Raw genomic sequence first — 19227 nt, forward strand, 5'->3', positions numbered from 1 at the left:
AAGCTCACTTTTAGGTAGTATCAGAATTCTGCTATGGGAGATACTTAGGAAAATATATTGTATCAGGCCTATGTGAAACAAGTGTGACCGCCTCAGTTCTGTTGCAGAGAATAGGTTTTCATATCTCAAACACCCACTATAACTGGCATTTTTGTTAGCCATCTAATTGGAAAGCCACAAACAGGTCTGGAGATGACAGTATTCTTTCATATGCTAGAAAGAGGTTCTGTACCTCTAGGTCTTGGTAAAATCACATTGGCTTGCACTGCTGCCTGGTCAGAGGCAACAGCCACTAGTTTTTTGTGCTTTTTGTGGCGCTTCTCTCAGCAAAACCCATAATCTGACAATCCACGTTCCTTGTAGACCCACAGTGTACGTGAGCCACACCTGAGTGTGGAGACGTCTTTACCTTTCCACTACTTGTCATGGTGAATAGCTGGGTCTGTTTTCATGCAAACTTGCATGGCGTGCAGGGGTCACAAGCAGTAGATAGCTAGGATGGGAGAACTCTGCTTTCTGGAAAGTTTTCATTTGAAGTCACAGATGACCGAGGACTGATCCTAGCTATAAGACTAAGTTATTTTAAGCACCAAAAAGTGCAGTAATCACTTTGGAATTCCCAGTCTGGAGGGACTTTTTTTTATTATGTAATGAATTGGAATTTATACATGAAAACACAAGGAAACTTATTTAGACCTGGACATTTGCTGACTGCTATAGCTATGACTAGATTTACAGCAAATCAGAAAGTGTCACTTGTGTCCATACATCTAAATCAATTCTGTAAATTAAAATAGAAACTGACTGAACAGAGCAGATACTATAGATTTGCTACACAGTTTGAAGTAAATGTCCTTGTGGAATATTGCTGTGGAGTCTGCGGAAGGATGCTTAGTGAATTACCAATTCCAGAATGTATATGCTCTGACTCTTAACACAGATCTTTTACTGGTGCCAAATATTTCATGCCTGCAGCTTTCTTTGGACTAAAATGTCTGAAAAGCCTTTTAAATTAACATTGGGTTGCATGGCTGTCCTATTTGTTGTGTGCATGTTTGTTGACACTCTGATTTGGTATCTGTTTTCTGCACTAGGGTAGTTATAATCTTTGACTATGTTAGGCACTGAAATTGTTTCATTATATTCTGGTATGTTCTTGCTCTGTCAAAAGACAGAGTTTCGAAAGTGCCTATGTGAAAAGGATTTTCTGGCAGGAACATATTTTGGCAGCTAAGGTTGTTAAAGAGGCCAGGACTTCTTTGGTCAAATGAATCTTTAAAGGACAGGTGGCTTCAAGCCCCCTCCCTTTCTCATCCCCCTCCTTCAAAACATTCTTGAAATTCCAGCCCCCAAACTTTGCCAGAATAAGGTGGCATTGGGGATTGTGCTGAGGTGACAAGCACCCACTGTCTCAACTCTGGATTTGTTTCCCAATCCTTTATATTTAGCTACAGAACTCCTGTTAAAGACAATAGAATTCGGTCGCTAAATGCCTTGAAGCTGTTCAAAAATGTGGAGGGTTTTTTGTTTTGTTTTTCGTAGAAATTTCTTCATTCCACTGAGTTGTGTGAAGCCATCCCAAATGCGTCCCTTTGTGCCAAATCTTGGTTCAGTTGAAGGCAGTGACAAACTCCTATGGACTTCAGTGAGATCAAGATTTGGCTCTAAGAGCATGATACTGGTATTGGTATTACTAAGCTTTTTCTCTGAGTATCTTTCTAAGCTCTCACTAGTATATTCAGGAGAATCTTCATCCAGCTGTAACATCTTAGAGCAGCGTTACTCAAATGTGGCCACCATGGCCACTTGTGGCCACCAGGGGCTTTTCTTGTGTCCACGGCTTCCTGGGCTCTGATTGGGAGGGAGGGAAGGGCAAAGTAGCAGCCCCACCCTGTTGCTCCTGGATGTACTTCCTTGGTGTTGGTTGCTGGGGCCACCAACAGGGGTTGGGCCAACACCTGGGGCACAACGCTGGAGGAGTTGGCAGCAAGTGACTTCCCCCACCTTCCCGGGGTGGTTGGGATCAGGCTTTGGGCTTCAGCCCTGGCTTCTGCCTGCGCGGCAGCAGGCCCCAGCCTCCAGCTGCGGGGCTTCAGACTCTAGTCCCCGGCTGCCTCCCCCACCCTCCCATCCAGAGCTTAATTTGTCCCCAAATTAAGTAAGTCTGCTGTGAAAAGTGATACTTGTATGTTGGTTGATATCACTTTTCACAGCAGGCTTACTAGCTAGCAATAAATAAATTCGATGATTTGGACATATCTATGTGCATATTTATTTGTTTTTCCTAAAGCTAATTAAGTACTTCAGGAAAAAGTGTGAGAGTGGCCACCAGCAAAAGTTGGTGGCCACAGTCTGAGGCCACCAAAACATTTGTCCTGAGAACCCCTGTCTTAGAGGATGTTGTATCCCTGCTGTGCTTCCCTGAAGAAAAGCTCCCTCTTTGAGCTGCTGGGTACTTAGAAATTGTCCAGGAATTAAATCTTTTCCCCCCAGCTCTTCCAGGTGCACAAAATGGGTTGGAGAAAAAAGCAAACATACAATTTCACTCCTTCCTCCATCTTCCTGGGGCCAATTCTGCCATGCTTCATGAAAAACAACCAAAGAGAGAAAACAAAGGTGAAGTCTCTCCATGGGAGGGATAGAACACAAGCACCATTGTGCAACTGTCTCACAGTCACCCCTGAAGCCCACAGGGAAACCCCTATATAATAATTTAAAGGTGCATATCCCTCCCACCAATACATATCTGCCTAAGCAACCCATAAGCACATTTCTGTACCACTGAAGCCAAATTATAGCAGCTGTTGTGTGCAGTTTTTAAACAGCTATAACATGCATTTGTGTGTGTCAAATACGTGGCCAAAAATTATAAACCTAAAAAGAACTGGCCTAATTTTCAGAAGTCCTCAGATCTCATGCCCCATGTAATTCTATAGAAAAGCTGCAAATGCTCAGTACCTTTGAAATCAGTTCTCTGAAGTGTGCATGTATATGCATGCATACGCATGCACACATATAAAGGTATTGCAAATACTTTTTTTTCCCTACTGCTGCTCAAGGTATACTATTATTCAGTACCAACCTAGATTCAAATCTAACTGCTGTGACTAGAAAAGGTCCGTGATGGGTGTGTGTTACTTTCAGGACTGATGTCTGTCTGACTTGCAATTTGCAGGGAAGCAACAGAAATCACTTTGGGAATACTAAAAATACTGGGAATGTTTGTGCAGATGAACTGGTGCCCTTGATAGGATTCAAAGAGTTCTCTGTGCATGCACACCAACAAAATGTATCTTTTAAAAAATAAATAAAGATGCATTCCATTTACATTTCTAAGTGGCAGGCTAGTTTTTATCTGTTGAAAGGCTGCATTTAAAAACCAGGCTACAGTATCCATTGCTAATTAGTAGCAGATGCAGCCCTACGTGCACAAGCATGTGTCAAAGGGACGTTTTGAAAACATTCCAGAATGCACACTGCCAGACAGGAAGGGAATATGTGAAGTCTGGGAGTTGTTAGGAAAGTTCAACATTTGTTCTGTACAGCTGGAGAGGCAAAGGGGCGATTGTTAAGAGTTCTCTACAAGTCCTACAAATTGAACTCTGTAAGGAGATGCTTCTTTCTCCAGCCGATATAAAATGAAGCTACAGCGCGTCAGTGCCACAAGATTACAAGGGTCAATTAAAAGTGGAAAGTCAGAAGCAGCCACTACTTTCATATACAGTATTATTATTTTATGCATCTGTCTGTTGTGATGAAGTGGGGAATTTTTATTTTTCTTTCTTACTGTACTGTGTGCCTGCCTCATCCCTGCTGAGATGCAACTGAAAGTGTTGGGGACAAAGAGATCAGGTGGCCTCCTTGTCCCAGAGAGAGACACAGAGGCCAGAGGAGAGAGTGTTTGGAGGGGCTGGGGGGGGGGGGGAGACCAGACTCCAGAACTTGGTCCCTGCCCCCCACCCCCCCCCACCTGACAGAGGGTTCTGTTTCTCTCAAGCTCTGCTCTGTTTGTGTTGTGTTCCCTGTGTTAATAAACCTTCTGTTTTACTGTCTGGCTGAGAGTCACATCTGACTGCAGGGGTGCAGTTGCAGCGACCTCCCCCTCTGGTTGCCCCAGGACTTCTACTTTCACTTTGGAAAGTGAAGAAGGGCATGTGGAATGCCATGCTGATGAGGAGGTCGTGTAAGGAAGGAGCCCTGGAGACTTGCCCTGAGACAGTATGCTCGAGAGAGGAGAGCCAGCAGAGTCCTGACTGGCTGTATGGGTATGTTCCTGTTCCAAACAGCATTTCCCTTCCACGTGCGCGCACGTCCCAGAAGTCCCTCACTCTGCCTCCCTCCTCCCTCCAGGCATGTCTCTTTTCCAGGCATTGGGAGGCCTCTGCCACTCTCTGTTCCTTCTCACCTTCAGTTGGGAGAAATTCTTTCTGAATTCTTTCTTTAGTTGAGATGTGTAATCACCTATTCAAACATATGAGAGCTGCATTTAAGTTAGAGGAAAACCATGATATAATTAATTTTCAATAATGTGTTTTAAATAGTTTCAAATATTTACACCTACCCCTGAGTCCCCCAGACAATTTTTATGGTTTAACAATCATATTTTCCTATTTTTGAAAAGTAAAGGTTTTTTTCCCCCTCTCTCCTCCACCATGTTGCTGTGTGAAAGATATACACAAGCAATGGGGAAATTGTCTGACTATACAAAGGAATGCAATGGAACTGGCTTAATAGGAAGTGCTGTCAAATATATCAAATAAACTGGAGCCCGTGGAACAGAGAGAAACATTTTTTCTGCAGTCTCTTATAGTGATATTCTTCAGTGGTTTCTTGTTAACACTACTATAAAAATATTTCAGACAGAAGTCTGACTTAGGTTAATAGTGTCTATGGAAGCATAAATGTGCAACTTTTTGGCTAGTAAATTGCTTCACTGGGGTCTCAAAGGTATCCCTTTTGCTCACCAGGGATGGGACAGAATGTTTAATATCAAATAAAATCAGTTTATCTTTACAATAGTCAATAAATCTATTAAATTATGTTGAAAGGTCTCTGAACATTCCATTACAAAAATTTGGATACAATTTATATTTTTAAAGCACTAAGATCTCCTGTATGTTTTATAAGCCAAGAATTTTTTTTTGCCAAATGACTGGATTTGATAAAAAATAATATTACTAGAAAAAGTTTATTCGATATTTAACTTAAATGCAATTAACGTGAGGAAGGTTGATCTTATGGTTAAGGCATAAGTTTGGTAACCAGGAGATGTGGGTACTGGAGTTATTGGTAACCAGGAGTTATTGGCTCTGGTTCTTATGTCCTATGGGCAAATCACTTAACATCACTGCACATCATATCCTGTCTTTAAAACTGGGGTGGAAAATAAAACTTGGCCTATCACTCCTATAACTTATCCCTACAAATCAGGGTTTCTGCTTAGCTGAGAACAGTTGCTTTCGCTGTCGATTGCAATTGTAGTTTTTATGATGTGCTCGGCTTTGTATTAGGAACTGGACTGAGTTAATCAACATGTTTACATAGGCCACTGAGCACCCGTCAGATTTCCAGTAACTGATTTATCAGTAACAAAAATATCACTCTTTATAATGGGAACACTGTACTTTATCTCTTTCTTAGGATGGAGAAAGTTCCCCATGGCATTATCCTTCAAGTGTGGTTAATCGTACTGTGAACCTTAATTTTTGTAACTGTATTGTGGAAAATAAACTACCTTGCATTCTGTATTTGTTACTGTCATCCAAATTTATTGCTTGCTGACAGACTAATGAATCACCGAGATTGATCAATAAAGTGGATGAACAATGCTCAATTCACTGTCAGTATGTTGGTATGTTCTTGTAGGATTGGCCAGTCGAGCTTTAAGACTTGATTTCTAGATTTCAATAGTGATGTACCAAAGTAAAACATCTTCTGGGCTTAGAAAGTAATAATCTTTCATAATGATGTGGCATTTTCTCCCTCCTTATGAGGATGCTCAGTAATCTTTCATCTCATGAGTTAAGGCTTTTTCTAGTCATGACAAAATTCTCCTTTTTAATGCATCATGGCATGTTACCTACTGTTGCATATCTGGAACTCCCATGAACAATAGAAATTCTCTGCAAAATAGGCTCTACTGTGGACAGGAGAAGAGAATTTTACTGTTATTGTGGTATAATTCCTACACTACTACTGCTTATAGCTCTATACAGATTGCTCAGTATCCATCAATAATAGAATGATTATAGGTAGCACTGCCTATCATTAAGGTTACTGACACATCCCATCATAAGGCCTGTTTTCAGTAGCTTATAACTTTGCTAAACTTTAAGTGTTTAAGCTGAAATTTTCTATGCTGAGTGTCTGTCTCAGGCAGGTGTGTGTGTGTAAAAGACAGAGAGAGAGAAACTTCGGCCAAAACAGTTCAGCATTTTCTGAGAAATGCAATGTTGTGCCTATTCTGGAGACTTTCTGTGAAAAACTCTAGTGCCCCCAGGCTTTGGGGCAGAGACTTGAAATTTGCCAGGAAGGTGGCCTTTGTGTCAGTGGTGTGCCGCTTTGTGAAAATTCACCTGAATTTGGCCACATTATAAGCCTTTGAAAAATGGTAATTTGCACATATTCTGTGCAATTTTAGTAGCTAAAATCTCCAGAGGTTCCTTCCTTACTGAGCATGCTGAAGCCCCTCATTGCGCCTAGTGCTGACCAGGCATGCATGTGCAATGCCAACAGACCCTAGTTGTCATGTCATCAGCCAGGATCAAACCTGGGACCTCTGGAGCTTAATACATGAGCCTTTACTGGATGAGCTAAAAGACACATTTCGTTTAGCCAAGCCTGTAGCAGCCTCATGAATGTCTAGCTGGTCTAACTGCTGCCACACCAAGTAGGCATGGGTTACACATGAACCATCCCCACAGCATGACTGAGCGTGCTCTAGCCCTGTGCTACAGGGACAAAGTCAGACTTCCCTGTAGTGGCTACTACCAGATGCCCTGGGCTGGAATGGGGCCTGACACTAAAACAGTCAAAGGGCTGCAGCGGTGCTGTCAGTTCCCCCTCCCTCCCCATGGCTCCCAGTACGTGTAGTGGAGGAAGCCATCTGATTCAAGTACAAAGGGCACCAGAGCTGGACAAGAGGGGAGAAAAGAATAGACTGGGACAAGGAGAGTGGTACTGGGGCTGGCTGGGCAAGGAAACGGGAGCTGGGAGTTGGGATGGGGAGACTGGGGCTGGGCACTAGTGATGGAAATGGAGGGAGAGCTGGGAGCCAGTTGGCTGGGTGTGGGGAGGGATACTGAGATTGAGCAAAGAGCTGGGGGAGGGCGAGAGACTGGACTAGGAGCCAGTGGGGGATTTGGAAGAGGGTGGGGAGAGAGGAAAGACAGATCTGACAAGAAGCTGGGATGCGGAGGAAGAACTGTAATTGGCTAGGCAAAGAGACAAGGACAAAGAGCCAGGAAGAGGAGGACTAAGATTGGGGTAAGTAGCCCAGGGAAGGAGACTACAACTGGGAGCCAGTGTGGGGAGCAAAGAGACTGATTGAACAAGGAGCCAGGAAAGGGAACAGGGACTATCTGGACAAGATGACTGTGACGGGGGTGAAAAGCCTCAGGAGTGGAGTCTGGGACTGTGTAGGTGAGGAGAAACAGGCTGGCTCCAGGGGTAGGGAAGAAGCAGGACGGGAACAGGGAAAGGTTGGAGAGGACAGGGCAGAAGAGGTTAAGCTGTGCGGGGAACAGGCAAAAAAGTCTATGCCCACTAGAGCATGTGCCCCTTTGCAGCTGGAATGGAACCAATCCTCTGCTGTCAATAAATATCTGTGAAACTCACTGGCAAAGTATTCCATCCCCCTCTCGTGCTGGTTGATATAGAATTACTTCATTGGCTCAAGTGGGAAGAGGTCTATCTGTGCATCTGAAGGTTCCATCCCTGCTGGTGAATCATGTGAGTGTCAACATGATGCCTTAAATGGAATTTCTGGTTTTAGTTTGCTTTTTTAAAAACCTAGACAATTACACATGCAAAACTTCATTAAAACAACATTATTAAGGTTACATAGTCAAGCACTCAAAAGTTAGGAAATGCCAGAATTAAGGTTGCCTATGGAACCTTAATTCAGCTCCCTTGTGCATATGCATTATGATAATCTTAATTATGTCCTCACATACTATTTTCCATGGGACCCCAGGATCAGTCAGTGCAAAGGATGGGCTTGCTCTTGGGATGAATCAGGGTTGTGTAGTGTAGGAGGCTGTTTCTCTGTACTACCCCTGCTTTAATTGTTGCAGAAGTTCAAAGGTGTGTAGTAAATGTGGCAGGGGATGGCAGGAATGTCCAGTGGTACTGCTGTAGCTTCTCTGCTCTCATACCAGAGCTAGCTCAAATATGTCTACCTGAGCTGCAGTCACACACCATGATTGCAGTACTGTATAGACATACACTAGTGGGAGCTGAAAGTGCTAGGCACCTTGTTAGCAGTGCCCAGCCTCCCCCTCAATTGGGCCGTTAGAGCTGGAATAAATTAATTGGGTCTGATACTGGCAGTGGCTGTTGTTTAATGTTGACCAGTCATGAAGCTTGGCCTGGAGTTTAGCATATTCACTTTCTTCTTGGCCATGTGCCATTTTTTCCACTGTGCTCTAGAGCTACAAAGAGTAGAAGTGCATAAATCTGCTGTTTTCCATGGTGGCTGAGACTCATGTAAGTGCCGTACCTGAAATGCACCCAACTTTGAGGTAGCTTGTGCACTTCTGTTGCCCTGTGCAATGATGCATTGGATCAGCATTTTAAGGCTTTAAAATCTGAAGGGAAAGTTAAATTGTTTAAGGGAATCATTTAAATTCCAAAATGAATTTGTCCCGTTATACTATATGTGCTTGGAATCAAATTGTTCAGGAATTGAAATAAGCAGGAACACACATTTATCACCCAACTTTTTTTTTAATTGTTGAAATTTTGATGCACCATCAAATATATCTTGCATATATATAGCCTTATAAGAAGCTCTGCATTGAAGAATTTGACATGATGATGTAGTATCTTATACCATGTGTCTCACCAAGCAAGGAGCCTTTGCTAGGAATAAATCCGTCTGTCAACTATATAACAAATTGTTGAAATGCTGCAGCAGCTGCATTTTATAAGGTTTTTAACAAGGATGGCAATATCTTCTAAATTCCTTCATAACAGCTTTCGGGGAGGGGTTTTGTAGCAATTAGAGGATTTACTGCATTCTCTCTGGTAACTTTTGGGCAGCTCATATGATTTATTGTTGTTACAGTGTTAAAACTGAGCGTGTTTCCATGAGAGCTTGGGGTCATATAACTGATCAACAGTTATCATTGGTGCCTATATGATTCCAGGTTGCAATTGCCAAATGGAATTCTGATAGTCCAACTAGATTTTCTTACTTTCCATTTCATAGGCAGCTCTGGTTTTATCACATAGCACTAGTGGCAACTGCTTGTTATTCCGTGTAGGACACATAGCACAATTATTTTAGGTGGTCTAACTGTATAACTGCAGACACCTTCTCCAGATCTATAAGTAAATTTATTTTTCTAATTTTAATTGCATTTAAACATGTTCAGTTCCACCCTTACCCCCAGCTCATTTACAAGCCAGCAGAGGAGTTGCAGCTCTAAGGAAAGAGGAGGGAAGCATTTGGGAAGGTTCTAGTTGGGTTGCATCTGTGAAAGGGGAATGTCAGCCACTTCTGCAACACTTTCCCCCCGCACTTTGGAAGCCCCCATGAAATTGGTGGTCCTTGAGGGACAGGCGTGCAACCCTAATAACTCCCATAGCAGCCAGTCATTTCTGATAATGACTACAGAATGAAATTATTCTGCAGAACTCCCCCAAATGTGAAGAGAGGAGTGCCAAAGGTAGAGAGAAATGAAATGGGAGGAGAGCTTCAAGGAGAAAGGTGAAGAAAGGGACCAATGGTGGAAATGAATGGGCCCCATGGAGGAAAGCAAGAAGGGAGGGGAAGTGGAAAAAAATAGGAAGAACAAGGGCAGAGGTACAGTTTGGTACGGCGTACCAGCGAAAGCCGGTACGCCATGCCGGACTGGACCGACTTCTCCAGCAGGGCTTTAAAGGGCCCAGGGCTCCCCGCAGCGGCCGGAGCCCTGGGCCCTTTAAATCACTGCCAGAGCCCTGCCGCCGCTACCCAAGGGAGCCGGGCTCTGGCAGGGATTTAAAGGCCCCGGGGCAGCAGCAGGAGCCCCAGGCCCTTTAATTTGCCCCTGAGCCCTGGGGCTCCCAGCTGCCTCCACAGCTGGCAGCTGCGGGGTGATTTAAAGGCCCTGGGGTTCCCAGCCACAGCCGGAGACCCAGAGCCTTTAAATCTTGAAAGGCCCCGCCTCTTCCAGTTGAAACCCCGCCTCTTCCGGTTGAGGGCACGCCCCCACTCAAGACTCCGGCGTACCGGTAAGTCCTTTAAGTTACTTTCACCCCTGAATGAGGGACTTTAATCAGCTAAGTGATTCCTCAGTCCTCTTCAGTAGAAAACTTTCCCCCCTCTCCTCTTTGCAAGGTGGGCCTAGAAGGTTGCCTCCGCCTGTCTCTTCCCCATCTAGGGACCCAGGCCTGTAAGGGGCTGAGTGCCCTCAATTCTCATTGAAGTGTATGGAGTTGAGTGCATTCTGCACTTCACAGAATTGGACCCAGAGGTTAAAGTAAGCCAGTACGGGCCAGTGCACCATGCCGGACCAGACCGGCTTCCCCAGGCTTGCGCTTTAATGGGCCCGGGGCTCCCTGCAGTGGCTCGAGCCCCCGCCCTTTAAATCGCCTCCGGAGCCCTGCTGCTGCTACCCCGAGGCTCCAGCAGGCGGCGATTTAAAAGGCCCGGGGCTCCTGCTGTTGCAGGGAGCCCCAACCCTTTAAAGCACCACTCGAGCCCTGCCACCTACCCTGGGGCTATTAACTACAACACAGATTTCCACTAAAATATCAGACAGTATTTATAGGGAGCCCCACACACAAAGGGCAGCTGTTTCCTGCTGTTGTCACCGTCTGCTCTGAAGGCTGGCCCTGTCCCATAGGGATCTCTCAGAGGTGGAGTAAGCGTGCTGCTTGAGTTCCCACCTCCACACACAGCTTCAGGGACCATTGTGGCCCTTCTTTCACTCACTTCTGCAACATGGAGGGGGCACATCAGGCTCTAACACCAATTGTTCTAGGAGGCTGAATTTATATGGGTGATGCATGATGCCTTCCTTGCATTAGGCTGACATTTGAAGCATCAGGAAAGAACCTGTCAGTGCATAATGCCCCAGGGGTGGGGCAGAGAAAGTTAATAGAGAAGTTGATTGGTTGTTCAGTATTCCCAGCGAGTTATTAACATTTATCATATTTTCTTTGGATCAAGGCTAGAGGTGACTGGAAGTTGGCAAGAAACAGAGAGAATAGCAGAAAAAATGCCAACTGCAAAGTGTTTATTATATAAATTTTCACGATTTCACGTCCAGCGTTCTCAGATCTTGTCGTGTCTGGAATAAACATACACCATGGCCCTGGTGCTTTTAGCTGTGGTGATAAGGGATGCAATTTGGGGAATGCCTTGGGAAACAGCCTGGAAAGCAGCCTAAAAAAGCATGCTCAATGCTGTATGTGTTCTATTAACTGAATAGTTAAAGCAGGGTTTTTATAAGCAGGGCTCAGCCCATCACATTTTATTGGAGCAAAGTTATTGTGTCAGATGTTTTGAGGCTTGTTAAGCTGCCTTTTCTTATAGCTTGCTGCATTCTTCTCCATGACATGTTGCAATCAGACAAATTAGTTGGAGTCCATGGGCCAGATTCAGAGGTGAAATGAAAAGTGATTTAACTCAGGGCTTGGCTACACTTACAAAAATTGCGCAGCAGCAGGTGTGGTGAACCTCTGCTGCAGCAGCAAACAAATTGCGCCTTCTAGCGCCAGTGTGTGTCAGCCCCCCAGCGGAGCCACCGCGCCTCCGCGCTGTCCTTCCCCCCAGGAGGAGGAGGGAGAGAGCTGCTGGGAGAGTTTTTCTTTTCTCCGCTTTGGACTTGACTTTCAAAGCGCTGCTGCAGCGCGCTGCAGCGCTTTGAAATGCAAGTGTAGCCACAGCCTCAGAGTAAGAGAGTCTCACCTGAGTTCCTTTACACTTGGCTACATTCCCAGAGTCCTATTTTACCCATCGAGTTATGAGGGAACCTGAGATGGTTTAACTTAGATGCTGTGGAGGTATGAGAAAGTTCAAGGAAACAGGACATGATTTTCCTAAATCCTGGAGTTAGTGGATTTTTTTTTTTTTTTTTTTTTTGCTACATTCCTTCTGATGCCTAAGGATTAGAGTTATGCAACTGGCTTTGTTACAGGAACAATGTAACACAAAATGACCATATTGGATCAGAACTGTGGTCTAGAATCCTATCTCTGACTGTGGCTAGAAATAGCTGATGTGGAGGAAGGTGCTGGAAAACCTGGGTCATCGTTACAGGACTAACCTTTACCTCTGCCTCTGTTCTGGTCTCTCAGTGCACCTCCTCAGATCTCCGGCTTTGCGCTTGCACCTACCGAAGGGTGGAATTTCACAATTCTCCCACTCTTGGATGAGGACTTGGGGTACCCTGTATCCACCGTGTTTACCCAGCCTGTCTGACTAGGATTTAGATGCCTGCGGTTCTTCCCTTCAGGAGTCTGTGGTGAATATAGTGACCAGACAGCCTTCCTAAACCAAAGTATTGTTTGTTTTTTGCAATAGGAGCAAAGCATTCAGAGAAAAAGGGGTTTAAAATAATGAACAGTTAAGACATATCTTTTTCAAATTATAATGGCATTATAATTTTTTTTTTTACATCATTCCTTATGCATCCTAACATTTTGTTTTTGACCATTGTTACATAATGAGCAGAGGCCTCACCTACAGTGGTGTCCTGGTCTCTTTCCCGAGCTGATACGGTTAATTTAGAACCCAGTGACTCATGAAGACATTCAGAACTGAGGTAGAAGGCGTGGTTGAGGGAGTCTGTGAGGAAGTCTAAGTAGAGTTTTAAGAGGATGTAAGAGGCACACACAGCCCTTCGTTTTCAGTTTTTGCTGATTTAAAAAAAAATCCTGGATTTTATGTAAGCCATTTGATTTTTATCCACTTTAATTTTGGAAGCACCAGAACGCCCTAGATTTGCCTCCCTGCTCCAGAAGGAAAGATGGTAGGCCGGTGACCAGGGCTGCCCATGGCCACCCTCTTTCCTTTTGGAGGGGCCCAGAAGCGGAAGAAGAGGGGGCGAGGCGTATCATTTCCTTAATGCTGCCTTCTCCACCTCTTCCACTTCCGGGCCTGCTGGGGAAGGAGAGAGAGCAGTTTCTTCCTTGGTGAAAGATACCAGGGTGTCCATTTGTAGCCTCAGATATATCAAAACAGTCTTTTAATCTTTATTTGTAAACCAGGAACCCTCCTGCTGTGTGTTCCTTCCTGTAGATTTTGCAATCTCTTGTTAATTTCTTAATCTTGACTAGCTGATAGCTAAGTATGCAAATAGGTATCCCTTGTGATGATACAATACTCAGTTTGTGTATATGGAGACAGAAAAGAGTCTCCTGCTGTTACCCCAAAAAATAATTTTGGATGCTCCTAAAATAAGCTGCCTATTGCCCTCTTAATCTGTCCTTCCCGAGCTATACGTTTCCAGGGTTGCTAAGGAAAACACAAAAGGACACAGATATAATCTTCTGATAAAGTAATTGACACAAGCAGTATTTCTTTTATAATAAACAAGGTATCTTTTTATTAATGTAATTAATAATCCCTAGTAAGAACAAATACTGCGGCCTTTGTGCGTTAAGATCAAGCATAGGATCTGTTCTTATTAGTTTAATATTCTAAAAATCCTAAACGAGGCACAAAATCCCTGACATGAATCCCTTATTGCAAGTTTAAAGAGCATTCAAAACACAATAGCATATATAGTTCAAATGATTCTAAGCAAAGCAATTTGCTACAAATAGCCAGTTTGTAACAAATCACTGACAGCAGTTCTTAAATTATGCTTTAAATTTTACATAAGTGAGATGCAGTCAACACACCCACACACACACACATTTCAGGCATACACTTTAAATACTATGCTACACTACACTAAAATTATATTTTAAAAAACTGGCAGTCTTACTTTATAAATCCAGTGCTATCCCGTTAAGAATGACTGACTGTGGCTGCTTTATAAATCCTTTGGTATTTTTTTTTAATAGTTGTTGCTGATCAGCTCCTGATCAGCTTTACTCTGCTCTGGTTTTCTTCTCTATCTCTCTGCAGCAGTTTTTCTAACTTCTTTCCGGCAGCTCTTTTTTGGCTCCCCTGGCTGGCTTCCAATGCATCCGTCTTCTCCCGATCGACTCTTTCTCTAATTCAAATCCTGTCTGCTGGCTGTCTTCTAATATACTGTTCTATTCTTAGGAGCAATTAACTCATTCACATATGCAAGTCATAATCAGTATGAGTGGGCTATGACCAGCCAGCTGATCAGCTAACTGACTTTTCAGTCACCCCGTACTACACATGCTCAGGAGCCACCAATTTTGCACATGATCCCTGCTGTTGTTTACCTCTGAGCTGAGATTCTGCTGATCGATATATATATATAAATATACATACACACACACGCACGCGCGCACACACACACGCGGGTTTCTGTCAGGGCACAATCTTAGAAAATCTGGGTTTTCTGCCAATTAACTGAACTTTTCACCCTATCTCAGTGCTGAGCATGCTTAAGATCAGCAGCTTAGAGTGTAATAGCTTTTGTCTGTTCAGAATAGATATCAGGCTCGCAAAACAGAGGCTGGAGAATTTCTATAGTAACACTGCCTGTCTGAAAGGAACGTGGTGGTCACTTCCTGGTAACCTGCTTTAACTCACCGACCTTAAGACCATAATTTCCAGTATAGGTGCATAACTGCTTAAATATTATCCTTACATACCGGTCATCATAACCATTGCAAAATGTGAGTTCCTGACTCTCAGTTGAGACCTCGCATGCCACTATATAATGAATTATTATGCATATATCCAGCCCACAGGATCCCTATAAAACTCTATGCACCCATGTGCCCTCTGACAGTTGGCATCATCAGGTTCCTGGGTCACATCTGTTAACTGTTAATTTTACATAACTGAGGTTTTGAATAATCAGTGGACTGTTTGTTGTCCTCTGACATTCAAATAATTGAAAAAGAAGTGAACATACAGTTTGTAAAGGTACAAAGGGCTGTGTGGTCCTTCCAAATTAAAGGTGCTGCACAAATATAATATTTTGTTTTGTATACACCCGTATATAATACTGTATTCATAGATTCTAAGACCAGAACGGACCACCTTGATCCTCTTGTATGACCTTCTTTATTAGAGATCCTGGAGCTTCCCTGGTACAATACTAGCTTGAACTAGAGCTTATCTTTTAGAGAAAAAAAAAACTTGATTTAAAAATTGCCAGTAATGAAGAATCCACCAGAACCCCTGATAAGTTGTTCCAATAATTAATTACCCTCATTGTTCAAAATTTGACCTTATTTTCCAGTATGAATTTGAAAGGCTGGAAGTTGAATCTAGACAATCTTGTTATATCTTTGTCTGCTAGATTGAAGAGTCAAAATATAAATATATAAAATACTTGTATTGGTGCGTGTGTATACCATATTTATGTATAAGTGTGCACCTGTCCTCTACACTCACCCTAAGAGCTCAATTCTGTTCTTACTTACACGGCAGCTTCCATTTACTTCACATTGCAAGTGAGTGGGGAACTGAGCCCTAGGGGCCCAATCTTTCAAACCTTTACTATTGAGTATAAAGATGACTTTGAGAACATTTATTGGCTACACACACACAGAGTGACATGGCACACAGAGGCAGTGACTGTTCGACTCCTCTCCTACAACACAGCATTAGAGATATTCCCATCTTAACAGCACCACTCCTCAGAGATTTTACAGACCCTGGCGTTTCAGAAGCACTTGACCTTTGAATCTATTGCTTAATTAATACTATGGCTTCCAAAGGGCTTGGCACTTATGTGAGAAAATGGATCCTGCTTGAACACAACAAAAAATATTTCTAAAAGAAATTTTGTGAAAATATATCTGACTTGCCTTAGTAAGACATAGCATGCACTTTGTGTGCCCAGGTGAAGATTAATCTGTCAGTGATTTACCACTGTTCTATGAATATTACGACATGTGCCATTTGTGTTATGTGCCTACAGGATTCCAAAGGGATTCCCAGGCCTGGTTTCCTAGCTCATATAACTAAATGAGCATCTTGCCCATACATAGACCTACAGTGATCTACAAGATTATGTAATTAGCCATTATAATAAGAAGAAAAGTATATTTTTGAGCATATATTTCCATGAGATGGAATTCACCCTTGTACAAAAGACGGTACAAGGTCCGCACATCACTTAATATGCCAGTGCAGTGCTTAATGAAGTGTGTGTGTGTGTGGGTGTGTGGGTCTTGTGCTGTCATAGCATAGCATGGATGTGAATTTCATCTAGGTAAATAAAGGAAGAATAACAATTAGAAAATAGTTATAGTCCATTATGTGTAGTGGGAACATTGTATTTTGTATTCTGATGAGTATATATGTGAGTACAGGAACTAATAGACAATAGGGTTTTGGGGTATGTGCAAACGCTCACTCAGTTAACAGGACATTGTTAAGGTTGCAAAGCCTAGCACTCACAAGTTAGAAAATAGCAGAATTGAGATTAGCTGTGCAGTCTCTTCCCCCAACTCCAATCCCACCTGCTCACTTTCCCAAGCCAGACCCATTCTAGCTTCTCATTTGATCTTTCTTCCCCCACTCTGGCTTCCAGTTGCCCACTGCCCACATTCCCTATCCCCAGTAGCTCCCAGCCCAATCTCCCTCCCCAGGCTCCTCATACAATTTCAGTTTCCCCCTCCTCCCCCACTCCTTGTCCCTCTCTCGTTGCCCAGCCAGTCCCAGTTCTCCACCCACTTTGTGACACCTAGTTAGATCTGTCTTCCTTCCCCCGCCCGACTAGTGTTCTAGTCCCAGTCTCCTTTCCCAGCTATTCCCAGCTCCTCGTCAGATCTCAGGCCTGTTCCCCACTCCCTCCCTCCCTCCTCCCCCATGTCTACTGGCTCCTAGTCCCCACCTTGTTTCCCTCCCCAACTCCCATTCCCAACATCCGTGCCCAGTCAGTCCCAGTCTTCCTCCAGATCCCAGTCCCCAAGCTCCCAGTCTCCCTCTCCCCATCCTTGCCAGACTCCAGTACCAGTTACTGCCCCCTCCCCCATCATACTCCTCCTCCGAAGCTGCTTCCCTAGCGCAGGTCTAGCTCTTGCTCCATCTACATTTGGGTCAGGCAGCTGCTTCTTCCTCACACTGCCTTGGCCAGCAGAGGGAGCACTGAGAGCACAGAAGGGACAGGGTCCCTACCCTCAGTCCAGGTGCCAGAACCCAGACCTGATGCAGCCTGCCACAACTCAGAGCTGCAATTCCAGGGAAAGTCCTGCTTGGCCTCAGGCTGGAGCATGGCCAGTGTGTCCGGAATTTTCAGGGAATTTAGCTGCTAAATTGGATGGGTTTTCACAGGGATGGCAAAAGGTACATCCCTGACCCAATGGCCACCGTCCTCCCTAGCAAATGTCAAGTCCCTGCCCCAAAGCATTGGGGTGCTAGTTCTTTTCCAAGAAAAGTTGCCAGAATGTTTTAAGATTGGAGGGGGGGGGGAGTATATTTTTCCCTAGTCTCATTGTCAGAAATGGCTGAACTGTTTGGGGTGAAAATTTCCAGAAAATTTCAGCTGGTTGCAGACAACTAGCATGGAAATGTTTAGCCCAGGTGGTTAGTTTGGCAAAGTTATAACAGGTGAAAGCAGAATCTTATAATGGGAAGTGTTGAACAACCTGAATAGATCAAGCTACCAGCCCCACCTATAATATATGCTTTTATTTTGGCATTTTTCTGGCATTTTATAACGTTGTTCTACCCTTTGAATGTCTTTTTCTACCATCCAGCACTAGTTCTCTCAGTTAGTGCTCATATGATGTGCCAGCAACTAATTAGATTCTTGAACTCTGTACTGTGCCCCCTAACCATAGTAGCTGACAACCACAATTTCTTTTCTCTCTTACAAAATTAAGCTGTTTACATTTCCTCGTTTGATTTCAAATTATGTTTGAAGGTTCAAGTTGGATGAACTTTTGGTTGCTAAGCCAAACCCCTCTGGTCTGGCAATCAGAATGGAAATCTCACAAGAACAGGCTTTCATACTAGATTTCCTATATTTTCTGGTTTTGATTGGATAAGAATTTTTTAAAAACTTTTCTCATCATGGTTTGGTATTTCTACTTCTGTTCCCTAATGAAAGTAGTTCAGAGGCAGAAGAAAGCAAAAGCAAAGGAGTGGAAAAAAAAGAACCCCACTTTTTTCAAACATTAAACTAAACAAAAAACATATCAGTTGATTTTTATTTTCTGAGATAGTTTTTCTGTGGATGTTTGCCGTGTGTGCAACTTGCAATTATTAGAGCCAGTCTTAGTATTACTACTACTACTAATGGAGGTTTTATTAAAGGATCTCAAACTGTTGTTATAAATCTAAATTAATCTCTACAAACCCTTGGGTAGAAGATGAGTAACATAGATGGTGAGCCCTTAGGACAGGGATTATCTTCTTTCTTCTTATATGCATTTATGGTACCTAACATGATAGGGCCCTGATGTTTGATGGTGCCCCTAGGCCAGGGATGGGCAAACTTTTTGGCCTGAGGGCCACATCTGGGTATGGAAATTGTATGGTGGGCCATGAATGCTCATGAAATTCGGGGTTGGGGTGTGGGCTCTGGCTGGGGGTGCAGGCTCTAGGGTGGGGTTGGAGATAAGAGGTTGGGGTGCAGGAGGGTGCTCTGGGCTGGGACAGAGGGGTTTGGAGGAGGGGGATCAAGAGTGGGGCAGGGGGTTGGGGTGCGGGAGGGGGTCTGGGGTGCAGGTTCCAGGCGTCGCTTACCTTAAGCAGCTCCCAGAAGCAGCGGCATGTCCCTCTTACAGTTCCTATGCGGAGGCGCAGCCAAGCAGCTCTGCGCACTGCCCCATCCACAGGCACCACCCCTGTAGCTCCCATTGGCCACAGTTCCTGGCCAGTGGGAGCTGCAGGGGCAGCACTTGGGGCAGGGGCAGCTTGCAGAGCCCCCTGGCTGACCCTTTGCGTAGGAGTTGGAGGGAAAACATGCT

At 44.0% G+C, this 19227-nt stretch overlaps 1 protein-coding gene across 4 annotated transcripts in view; it reads left to right on the forward strand.

Annotated features, from left to right (window-relative positions):
• The window catches only part of GHR (growth hormone receptor), a 188727-nt gene that overhangs the window by 124253 nt on the left and 45247 nt on the right, over positions 1–19227 (forward strand). The gene's annotated exons all lie outside the window — the stretch shown is intronic.

The sequence above is a fragment of the Mauremys reevesii genome, linkage group 6 (genome assembly GCF_016161935.1).
Source record: "Mauremys reevesii isolate NIE-2019 linkage group 6, ASM1616193v1, whole genome shotgun sequence".
In the NCBI taxonomy this organism is placed as follows: domain Eukaryota; kingdom Metazoa; phylum Chordata; order Testudines; family Geoemydidae; genus Mauremys; species Mauremys reevesii.